Source organism: Phaenicophaeus curvirostris, chromosome 1 (assembly GCF_032191515.1).
Source record: "Phaenicophaeus curvirostris isolate KB17595 chromosome 1, BPBGC_Pcur_1.0, whole genome shotgun sequence".
In the NCBI taxonomy this organism is placed as follows: domain Eukaryota; kingdom Metazoa; phylum Chordata; class Aves; order Cuculiformes; family Cuculidae; genus Phaenicophaeus; species Phaenicophaeus curvirostris.
The window spans coordinates 3,114,829-3,127,608 of NC_091392.1; positions in this window are offsets into that span (position 1 = coordinate 3,114,829).

The following is a 12,780-nucleotide window of genomic DNA, read 5'->3' on the forward strand; positions in this document are numbered from 1 at the left end:
CCCTGAAGCCTGTTTGCCAGTCCCATGGGTGGCAGCTTTGTCTAAATCCTGTGCACTTATTGGAATAATTTGAAGAAGAACACATGCATTGATTGGGAGTTGAGATGAATCCTGAAGGCAGTCAAGGAGACCCGCACCCGGGTACAAACACTCTCCAGAAAGCAGTTTCCCATACAGAAATACACATAAATAGTTCTGGAGATGATTATTCTGGCAGCATAAAACCAGCTGAGGTAATCTTGGCTGAGTGGAAGGGAAAGGAGTTGGCACAGTAAAAGGATAGTCCTTGAAAGCATAAACACGAAGTGTGACAGGACCACTTAATGGGATTCTCCCACTTGCCAAAGCCTTGGGAATATTTCATTTCCAGGAGGAAGTGGCTTCTTCTCTCACTGGCCGGTTAAGACCATGGCAGATCATCATCAGTCAGATGGTTCTTGATCTCAATTACCCTGTGGACAATCGTGGGCTCAATTCTGTATCCGGCTGCATGGATATACGCCAGAATGCATTTCTCCATCACCCAGCTGTCATCCTTCCACCACACACTGTCAGACTATTCCCAGTATTCCCCACATCCTCACACTGGGACTCCAATTGTGTGGTGGTACCTTCTTTCCCTGTGCACCAGACACTCCCTAAGGATATTCACTGATGCATCACAGCACCTCCCCAGCCTCGTTTTCCCAAATGTACCTTGACTTAGTTCTGCTTTGGAACCAGACAAAATGCACAACTCCTAGTAATACTATGGATTTGCTACCAGAAGAGCTACTATCCATCATTAGGCCACACCTCGAATACTGTGTGAACTTTTGGGCCTCTCACTATAAGAAAGACATCAAGGTCCTTGAGTGTGTCCAGAGAAGAGCAATGAAGCTCGTGAAGGGGCTGGAGAACAAGTCTTATAGGGGACAGCTGAGGGAACTGAGATTGTTTAGCCTGGAGAAGAGGAGGCTGAGGGGAGACCTCATTGCTCTCTACAATTACCTAAAAGGAGGTTGTAGAGAGGTGGCTGTTGGTCTCTTCTCCCAGATGACAGGTGATAGGACAAGAGGGAATGGCCTCAAGCTGCGTCAGGAGAAGTTTGATTGGACATTAGGAAAAATTTTGTCACAGAAAGGGTTATCAAGCACTGTCAGAGGCTGCCCAGGATGGTGGTTGAGTCCCCATCCCTGGACATGTTTAAAAGGTGGGTAGATTAAGTGCTTGGGAATGTGAGTTAGTAGTGGATAGGTATGGCTGGAGTTGATGATCTCAAAGGTCTTTTCCAACCTTATGATTCCATGATTTTATGATCAGCTGACTGGCAACAACCATGGAATGCCAGGATCTACTGTGGGGACACTGGCCACCTAAGCTACACAGCTTTACCAGGGCTTCTGCCAGGATGGCAAAATTACCCCCTTCTTCACTAGATCGTTCAACAGAAGGAGAAATATGCATTTGAGTGCCCTCAGTGCAGACAACAGCATTTGACCAGTGGTTTCTCTGTCCCAGGACACAAACTCAGAGCAGGTACAGTAGCCAGATCTAGACCACAGAAAATGCTATTTCATTGTTAAGCATCCTAGCAGCGAGGAAGGGACCCACTAACACTCTTGCAGAAAATGCCAAGTGTGAATCAAACTGGTCCATTTGCCCTCAAGGCTGAAGAGGAGTCTCTGGCCAATTTTATTTACCAATACAAACATAGCCTTTGATCCCTTGTAGTCACTGGAGACTTTGCCTGTGCAGCATGCAGAATTTACAGTCCAACTTGTCTCATCCTAAAACAAACACCTACGCGTGGCCCAGTGACTCACACCCTAAATCCTGCTGATGGTATGAATTAGATCTCCATTGTCTATGGTGGGAACATAGATGTCAGCTCACAAGACACCCACATTACAGACACTTGAAGAGATTAATTCCACTTTAGCTCTCAGTTCAAGGGGCAGCATGACAACAGGGTCTTGTTGACACTTCACGCATCACAGCTGGGTCCTGCAATAAAGGCCTCCAACCACATTCAATCCATCCCCGCCACCAGTTATGAAGGCAGTGAGTGAGCTGTTTACAACTCCTGTTCACAGTTTTCAGAAGACTTTACATTAGAGTTTCTACTGTTTGCAAGGATCTTTAGTTCCTACCTTCTTCGTCCTTCCCTCCCCCTAGCCTGGGGATCTTTTTTCCTGACTATTCCAAAGGAAAAATCCTCTTGATTTTGGATTGGTGTCTGTGTAAGCAGCAGAGAGATGACAGTAGCACTCTGAGTAATCACTAGTGATGTTTCCCAAGCATACACATCCCCTTTTCCCACCCTTGTTCCAGAAGTTCCTCTCCTTTATCACCCTCATTTTCATCCGACTATTTATTGTGGAATAACTCATTACCATTCCTCCTAGGACACCTTTAATAAGAGCCTATGCTTGCATATTAAATATTAAATTTATAAGTTGTATAATCCTTCTAATGAAGTTGAATTTAATCTAGAGCTCCAAATTAGAAAGAAATAAGTGGGGGGAAAAAAAAAAAAACCAAGAAGGGGAAGAAAAAAATGAGGACAGCCAAGCATGGCACAGCATATCTGTGTGTGCCAACCACCCTGCAGTTTCATTGTCTGTGTGCAAAGGCAGAGGGTCTGGCCACCATGGGGATGAAAGAAGTCAAAGGCTCTGCACAGTCCTTTGAAGATTCATTTCATGCCACTCACAGGCAGCACAGCCAGCGGCAAGATGTCCGGCAATCACAGTCCCATCCTGAAGTCTGACAAACCTGGATTTCTTTCCTGCTCTAACACAGACTCCCTGGCTGAGTATGAGCATGGCAGAAGGGCTCAGATGCACAAAGGGACTTAGGAGCTGTGTCTTATTTGAGACAGAGTTTAGCTGCCAGCCAAATGATTCAGAAAGCTTGCAACTTTGGGGAGTTTAGGTCCATGTGTCTTCCCAGCCTTTGGATTTCATATAAAGTTTGAGTTCCTCATAAAAGTCAGAAAAGCCAGTTCCAAAGAATTTGTGTTTTGTTTTGGTCCTGGGAAGCAGTGCCTGCACACGGGTAATTCCTCCTGCAGCCCTTTCTCAGTAGCTACATGAAAGCTTTTAGGTCCTGTGATGGTAGCTGATGGCCAAAAAAATTGGCAAGGGCCACATTTCCTGTCTTACTGTTCATGGAGAAAAAGAGAGATCAGCTCTTCCCTTCAGGCTGCAGAGGTCCTGTGTATCTGCCAAGGGCCTTCAACTTGAAAAGCAAAGAGATCATGCCAGGATGCTTCAGGAACAGAAACTTCAACTTTTACTCCTTTGTGTTGTTATGCCTTTCTGATGCCCAGAGAAGCAGGCAGGTCTGTGGGGTCTGTCATTCATAAACTGTCTTTTTACTTGTGGAGTTTCTTATTTTGTTCTTAAAACAGCTGGATTTCCCACCTCACCTACCCCATCCAGCAGCCTTTGGTAAACACTCTCCTCTTTCCATAAAGGAACCCAGCACATCTTAAAAGCAAAAATAAGATATCCATCATTCCAGAAGCTAGAGAGGCGGGGGAGAGTTGTTCTCCAGCCTGCTAAAGGCAGGCTGTTTAAGTGTCAATGTGTCTCTGCCCAAGGAAATGCAGTTTTGAGAAGGTGGTGACTGACTGAGGACAACAGAAGGGAAGTATCTGGCAACTTGGGCACTGCAGTAGCTTGGCTAGGTTGTATGTGCCCACCAGCACAGTCAGAGGAGTTGTACCCCAAATTTATTTCCACATCATCTGGAAGAAAACTCCCCAGGGATGTTCCAAGCACAGCTGGAAGAAAACTCCTTTGAGGCGTCTCCAGCACACATGGAAGCACCCAAGGGATACCCCTGACACAACTGGAGGTCACCAAAATGCTTTCAGCACATCAGAGAGAAAACGATGATCATAATGTTCTCACCATCACCTGGCAGCACTTAAAGAAAACCCCACGAGGACATACCTGGAGATATCTGGATGTATCTGGTGGCACATCTGGAGATATATTCTACCAAGATGCTCTGAGCCCATCTGGCAGCACTGGAGGAGTTAAAGAGCACAGTAACTGGAGTGCTGAGAAAGAGAAAAGGAATTAAATCTCCTAACAGCATAACGCTCCTTCCTTCCACTGGGTGAGCAAACCCACTGCCTGCAAGGAGGTAGAGAAACCTCTCCTTCTGTCGATTGTATTCCACCCAAGTTGTGCTCTTGCCTTTTTTTTTTTCTGTTGGTAGCAGGTCCTTGCAGGGCCAAAAAAGAAAATAACACTCTTACTGGCATTTTCTTCAAAGTCCATATTGTATGCATTGCTTTTCACAGGGAATTGGATTTTCAAATTCACCGGCTCTAAAGGTCAAGGATAACAGGCTATCAGCATTTAATATGCATTCCAGGGAAAAGAAAAACTATAAAATTGGAAATAAAGGCTGCGTGAAAATTCATTTCCAAAAACCCAGATCAAAACATCTCTCTTCCCTCCCTATGAATTGGCATCTGTTCTTTGTTGTTGTATCCGAAATGTATTAAAAGTCTCCTGCTAGCATCGTGGCTAAGTCAACATCTGTAGCATTGATTCCTGACACACACTCCTGAAGGTGATACAGCAAGGAGGGGGGCAGGAGCCAGGCCTTTTGTTCAGCATCAAAACAACAGCAACAGCAACAAAGATAATTTTAGCCTTTTGTGGCGTGTGTGCATGCGTGCACATGCCTGCTAGAGTTGCTGAGGTGGGTGGAAGAGAAAGGAGTTTTTCAGCACAGACTTCAAACAATTCTCTGCTGCAAGAGGGACTGGGAGGAGCAGAGGTAAAGAAGAATAAAAAGCCCTAAAGCTGACCATGTTCTCTTTTCAACCACATCAGCCATTCTCAGGAAGGGCAACCGATCACCTTGAGTTTTGCTGTATACCAGGATATGAATAAGATTGAAAAGGAAAGAGGAAGGAAATTTGCTCAGAATCTCATATGCTGACCAACTGGATGATTGCCGTCTTCCTTGGAAGTTCCAGAGTTAACACCCAAAAGAGTTCCCCATTGTCTTGAAGGTCTCTAGCACTTGAAGTGACCCTTGTCCTCACTGGAGGAATAACTGTTCTCCTAGGAACAAGTAATGTCACTTAATACAAGCATTTAGCCAAGAAGGTTTCCAGGCTGAACAGTCATCTGGGGTCCCCTGATAGTGGGTGGATAGAGACAGATACTTCTCAGAGGTTATTAGACTGGCTGGAGAGAGGTAGAAGAAAATCTTCCCTGAAAATCATAGAATCATTAGGTTGGAAAAGACCTTAGAGTTCATCAGCTCCAACCATACCTGTTTACTACTAAATCATGTTCCCAAGCATCTGTCTTTCCACTGCCTTCTCCAGGGACCCTAGACAACCTGCTCAAACTAGAAATTTTGCTTATCACCTGCTGATAAGGACCTCTCCCTTCGAAAGCTGCTCAAGTCCGGTACTCCAAAATCTTCTTGCATTCATCAGAAAAATCAGTCACTGCCTCTCAATTAAAACCCACCCTGTGACAGACCCCGAAAACCAATTTCCACTCACATCACTTCACCCCTCTGAGCATGGCAGCAGGGACTCACACACTGAAACACAAACTGAAATACCAGAACTGAAGTGGTGCCAGAGTCCAAGCCCTCGTCATAGCTATCATCATGACTACAGGTGTGCCACAGGTATTAAGTCATCTTGAACTAAGGGAAAAAACAGGGCACAAGTAAAAAGATCTCAAAGACTCCTAATTCCCTTTTTACAGCCTTATCTACTGTGCCTCGTGTCCTATAAAGCATTCAACACAAGGAAAACCTATTGAAAATGTGCTAAGTGACTTAAAAACCACAGCTACCCAAAAATGACTTATAATGAGTTGATACTTGGTGGAGAGAAGAAGATGGAGGAAAACTTGATTGAAAAGATTCTGCAGTCACCCTTCATGGTCAAGTGCAAATTGGGATCAGCATGTCCATGCTCCCTTTGTCTAAGCAAAGAAGTGCATGCGTATCACCAGCTCTGCTCCAGCACAGGAGCTGCTGGCACTGATGTCTTTGAGTCATAGAACAGGTACATGATATTTTTCAGTGAGTTTTTAGGTCCCATAGGATTTCCTCTCTATTAGTTTCCATCAAGACCCCCAGTACCATGACAGCATGTGTCCTGATAGATGCCTATTTGATGGGCTGCATCTCCAAAGCAGGGATGTGCTCTTCTGTCACCCAACACACTTGCCTGCAGGAGGTTTCTTAGCATCACCTCTGAGGACATCCAGCTTTCAAGGCATGACAGCCAGATCTAGCTTTCAAGGGAATTTTGAATCTGTGGACTTTCATTTTGCTCTCTCCTTTTGAAGCTCAGCATAGAGCCCCCTCCAACCCATCTTGCAGTGATATCATATGGTCTACAGAGAATATGATCCTAGCTCCTTCTTAAGGAGAGCTTATGTTGTTTGCATAAGAAATAGTGAGATCAGGAGTGGTCTGAGCCCAGCCTGCTTCCTGGGATACACAAGTATCAGGAGTTGCACCAAAGAATCCCTCACTCATGTCCAGTCTGGATGTAAGCAGCATGCGTAAGCATTCCCTGATGTTCATCCAAGACACTTAATTTCCACTCCTCATAGCCCAGGACGTCATGGCAGGCTTGGGAACAACAGGCACCTTGTGCTTCACTTTTCTTCCTTTCCACGTGGATCCTCAGGAGGCTGACAATGAATTCCTCAGTGATGTTAGTCGCAGCTGCAATTCAGGTTGTCTTTGTCTGCCCATCATCTCCAGCAGCCTGTACCTCCTTCCCATGGAGAAGAGCCCTCCCGCAAGCCCTCATGACAGAATGCTTTGAGATCTCCACAGAGAAGGGGTTAACATGCCCCTCTCTAAGGCAGGGCCAGACACCCAAGATTAATCTCTCAGCAGCTGATATGAATTAAGACAGTTTCTCCAGTAAAGCATAGGAGAAGCTGGTTGCTATTAAAGGAGTATTTATGAGGGTGTTTGGAGGAGTTATTATATTGGAAAGACTTCTCCTTTTCCAAGATCAAGGACTTGGATGGACAGCAGGTCTACAGCCCAAAGCACTACCTTGTGAGGGAAGAGGGCTGAGACCAAACTACTGGAAATAATAGGTTAGAAATCAGATGCAGCACCACAGAGCAAAGATCTGCAGAGTGAATTGAGTTGGGTTGTGTAGCACAGGGCTCTCCAGCATAGTAAAGAAATGTTTGAATTTTCTAAAGACTTATTGGGTGGGTCAGGCTGAAATAAAGCTTGACCCCACTATGAATTAACTTAGAGGTTCCCACTGAAACCATCAGACCATGAACTTAACCCAAGCCAAAGGAGTCCTTTTTTGGTGTCCCTGATTCCCCAGAGGAACATTTTGTCTCAGGATTCTAGGTATTAGTAAGCCTGCAAAAGTGCTATCTGTTTTCATCGTCCATCTGTAGTTCTGAAACACACATAGCCCGCTGCTCCATCTCCAGTTAGGCTCTCCCTTGAAAGAATGCCAAGCCTGGCTGGATCTAGAGTCAATATTTCCAGACACTTGGGGATGTTCTGTTCAGGAAAACACAGTTTATTCAGGAAAAAGCATTTCCCTCCCTCGCTCTTTCCACTTGCTCTGAATTCTGCCTAGAGTGATAATTACTGATTGCTTCAGTAGCTAAAGTCAAGAGGAATTAAAAAGAAAGCAGTGGAGGAGTGGTATTGAGCAGCAATAAATATCCAAAAAGAGCACTACTGTGTGCAGTGCTGGGCCAGCCCAGGGGCACTGACCCAAGGGAACTGGGACTGTTTAGCCTGGAGAGGAAAAGGCTGAGGGGAGACCTCATTGCTCTCTCCAACTACCTGAAAGGACGCTGTAGTGAAGTGGGTGCTGGTCTCTTCTCCCAAGTAATAAGTGATAGGATAAGCGGAAATGGCCTCAAGTTGTGCCAGGGGAGCTTTAGAATGGATATCAGGAAACAAATTCCTTACTGAAAGAGTGGTGAAGCATTGAAACAAGGTGCCCAGGGAAGCATTGGAGCCACTATGCCTTGAGGTGTTCAAAAAATGTGTAGATGAGGCGATCCGTGATATGGTTTAGTAGGCATCGTTTTGTAACTTTGTGCAGCTAGTAGAAGAACAATTCTTTTCATTTGTCCCTGAAGCTCTCCCAGAAAGCTAAGTTGCATAGTTAGTTTAATTTCCAGCAAGGGTTGCTGATATTTGGAAAATTGTCCTCATATCCAGGCTGTGAAACAGCAGAGGAGGCTCTTGGGAAAACAGTAGCATATTTTGTACTGGAACAGGTTAACATATCTAACAGACACAGAGATTAATTTAATGCACCCTATCTTACGAGCACAGGCAGTCACATGGAGTCTTCGTGACATGTGTTGGGATTTCTGGATATCAGCTGTGTTCTGCTCTGCTTGGGCTGGGGGATGGCCAGAAAACTGGAGGGTTACCCAGAATGGCAAAGCATCCTAAGTAACAGTATTTTCACCATAGAAACAGAGACAATCGGTCATTTGGGGAGATATGGTTGGACTCGATGATCCGATGGGTCTTTTCCAACCTGGTGATTCTATGATTCTGTGATTCTATCTCCAGTAGGTCCATGGTACAAGGCAGTGGGATATCTTTTCCTGGCTTATGTTATCTGGATCCTCTGGTTTCCTGAGGATACCTGTGGACCCTGAGATCCCCAGGATGCGACGTGACTACGAGAACCGTGCTAGGCATCTCACTGTCTTCCTGTTGCTATACCCAGTCTTGCTTCATACTGGAGGCACTGAACTGCAGAGCAACAATACATCTGCAGCAGAGTACTTCGAATAACAGCCTATGGGTAAGGATTTTACCTGGCCCTGGTGCAAAACCAGCTCTGCCGCAGTCTGCTCATAGGCCACATTGCTGAACCCCTCTGAGCTTCAGCTGCCTCCCTGTGAAATGAGAAGGATGATGTCCCTTTTCTCCCCACAGCCCATGGGGTTTTCAGGTAGGGAATACCTGCTGCTGCCTTTGTGTGCCAGGTGCTGTGCTGCGGTCTTGCCTGAGACTCTGAAGTGCTGCTGTAATCGCTGCTGTTACGGTTATTGCTTTGTGCATGTGGTTTAGGTGAAGGAAAATGTTTAACCCTTCCAACTACACTGGAAAAGCAGCCGCTTTTAGTGGAAAGTGGCAAACTTTACATTGGGCTGTCTGATTGGGAAAGAAGAAGACCGTGGGCATTGCAAACTGAAGGTGGGTGGTAGGTAAGTAGGCAGGTAGTAATTGCTCCATCCTGGCCAGGGACTGGGTCTCTATTCTCTGCCTAAGTAAGGGCATCCATACAGCTCCTAGCCTTGTGACAGGATGAGAATAAATGGCTTCAAGTTGTGCCAGGTATGCTTAGGTTGGACGTTAGGACAAATTTCTTCATGGAAAGGATCATCGAGCATTGGAACATGTTACCCAGGAAAGTGGTTGAGTCACCATCCCTGGAGGTGTTTAAAAGACGTGTAGGTGTTGTGCTTAGGGATGTGGTTTAGTGGTTGACTTGGGAACACTAGGTTAATGGTTGGACTTGATGATCTTAAAGGTCTTTTCCAGTCTAAATGATTCTATGATTCTGTGCTTGTGCTTCCTTTCTGCTGTGGAAATGCTCTCTGGTCAGTGCCCTCTCCTCTTTTTTCTCCCCTCTTATCATGAGATAAGAGATGATGCCAGAGGTGATTTCTCTCAGTATTTCCTGAAGAGGAATGAGGCCACAGGCAGCAGCTGCTCCCTTGTGCAGCCCCGGTACTGTGCCTGGATCCTGCTTCAGTTCTTCTTCATGCGCTTCGGATATCAGGGCTGGTTCCCATCACATGTAGGATAGAGAACATCAAGAAGGCATCATGACTGCATTGCACAACTGGGCCTAAACATGCAAACCTATAACATCTCAGCTCCATCAGAGCCCAATACAGCCCTCACTTTGAAAGGGAGCACAGAACCTGCCACCCCTACTCCATTGTGGGTCTGCAGTCTCCTCCGTGACAGAAGGCAAGGGGTAGATCCATACTCATCAGCAGATAGCATTGCCATATTAAGGGGTCAAAAAATGCCTAGTAATCCCTCCAGAAAGAGGTCTCCCCCATGACAGCGAGGAGAAGGACCTCTATGCAGAGATTTGATTTCACTAGGGAAGCAGAGAATCAAGCAGTTAAAAGTGGTTTTTTTTCTTGCTTGGGCAACTGGGCTTTTTCAGTTGCTTTTTTGCTTTTTCTTTTTTTTCCTGAGCAATAGCATAGCCACTGCCTGCATACTAAGCACCCTGCAGCACTCTAATTATCCTAGCAGCACACGCAGCCCCTGCTTTTGCTGATGACTGGAGGGAACTACAGGGAAGGCAGAAAGAGATTAGAGAGATACAGTGGGCAATGGGAACACGATGCAGCAACCATCTGACCAGGTCAAGCCTGAAATCCCACTGCAACCCTGAATGGAGGGCTGGGAGTGAATAGTCATGCTGGAAAAAGAAGGATCTTGCCCTGGGTCTACCTCATGGTTGGACTCGATGATCCGGTGGGTCTCTTCCAACCTGGTTAATTCTATGATTCTATGATTCTATGATTTAATCTGCCCGGAGGTCTCGAATGCTCACTGAGAGGTGATGAGTTTCTCCCATCATGTGACACATGAGGCTGTGATGGTGGCACCACAGCTTCTTCTGCAGGGTTATGGATCAGTCCCACATCCCACCAGTCAAATACCAGTAAATGGAGGCTCTTGAATGCTGAGGGCTGTGACGTGAGGAGCCAGGGAGGCTGAGATAAGGAATGGACCACCACTTTTTGATGGTGTCCTGTGTGAGTTGAACTATGACAATGAGGATGTTGTTTTCAGGAACAACACAAACCACCAAAGCACTCTGGAGCACATATATTGTGGAGCTCTGGGAGAAACAGCCAGAAGCCTTTGGTAGGGAATTGTCTTATCAGGTTGCCAGGCAAAAAAAAAAAAAAGCAAAATGGAGCCATTCTCTTCCCTCTTACCTGTTACTCACCAAAGGCAAACTGGATCTCTGCAGTGATTGTTTCTCATTGAATCTGTTCTAGTTCCTAGGGCTTTAATTAAGGCCCTACTGGAGTCTTGGAGGATGCTCACAGAAAGTCACCTCAGAAAAGGCCTATTACATTTCCAGCCTCAAACAAAGAAAATGCTGAAATGAGGGAACTCAGAGCTGAAATCCCATCAGGTTTCAGCCAGGGACTAGACAAGAGAACCCTTCTTTGCAACAGACTCTGATTGTTATGGGTGTCTGCCAGAGCCCTGTCAGCAACGGGGCATGGCCAGAGTCCAGTTCTGTGTGATGGATGTCTTCAAAATGAAGACAGCCTCTGGCTGAGGCAGTCTTAGATGCAAGAGATGATGAACTCGGTGGAACATACAAATAAATCAAGGCTAGAAAGGACCTATTAGGTCACTCTGAGCTTCTATGTTGCCCGTAGCAGGAAATCATAGTCAGCACTACTTGCATAAATTATGCTGATCCCTCCAGAACTTCCTTCTGCATTCATTTTTATTAGGGGACAATCCACTGTCCCCTTAGGGTGAGGAATTCAGTGACCCTTTTTGTAGGTTATTCCAATAACTAGTCTCAAAATCAGTCTTTAATATTATTTCCCTATATTTCTTATTTTTGTAAGTCCTCTTTATTGAAAGCAGCAACTCCATTTCAGTGACCAGATGGAAGAGGAATATGAGCAGGATACATGCAGTGTTGTAACCTATTTATTTGTCCATTGAAAGGTATGTTTCCCCAAATTTTCTGCCATCTGCAGCTTTGATTATAATAATTAAGTCTTGGAGGGACCTTGAGACGTGTTACCACACAGTGCCCAGTACCAACCCTGTCCAGGCAGTTCCAGACTGATGTGCATCTAATGTAATGTGAGATTCCTCCAGTCCCTCTCAGACCAACTAGCCCAGTGTCACAGCAGAAAACGTCTCCCAGTTCTCCATTTGAACATCCTTCAATTTTATTGTCCAGCTCTATGTCTTACTCTATTCCTTTCTGCTCTGTTTTAGTCTCCTACAGGTTGAAAAGTGATGTCATATCCCTTCCTCAATGGACAAAACACTCCTACTTCTCCCACTTTTCCTCAAGGAGAGGGAGCCCTGGGATCACTCTCCTCTCTCTTCTTTCTGATGGGTCCATCTGAATGTCATAACTGAAGGCGTCCCATTCCTCCCTCAAGTAGAAGAATTGTTTTGAGATTAAGTAGCCACAATCAAGGTTGTTGTAGTCAATCTTCTGTCTGTGGAGGCATCAGAAGGTTGTGCTGTCACCTAAAATATCTCTAACCACTTTAATACCTGAAAAGATACATATTTTTTACCCTCATAACCAGCCATGCATGATGCATCCAAGCTACTGTTTACTACCCTGGCAAGAGCAATCTACTGCATTTCCAACAAATGTAAAACAAACCGCCTTTTCTTTTCTTTCTTCTTTTTCTTTTTCTTTTTTTTTTGTTTTCACTTTTTTCCTTTCCTTTTTTATTCTTTTCATAAAAGCAATAAGCCCTGAATAATCTCAACATCACCATTGGCTTTATTGGTTAATCAAAAGCCTTTCTTTCCCTTCTGAACATAAGCCAAGCTCTTAACTTCATATTTAATAGGCAGATATTTTCTCCAAATGCCCTTTTTTCATTCCCATAAGCTAACTGTGCTATGGATATGGTTTCTTTTTCCTGTTAAAATGGGGTCTTTACCTACCCATAGGTTCCAGATGATTTAAATCCCTCTTTTTCAAGAAATGTAGACAGACAGTGTCCTTAAGCAAAAGACATCTGT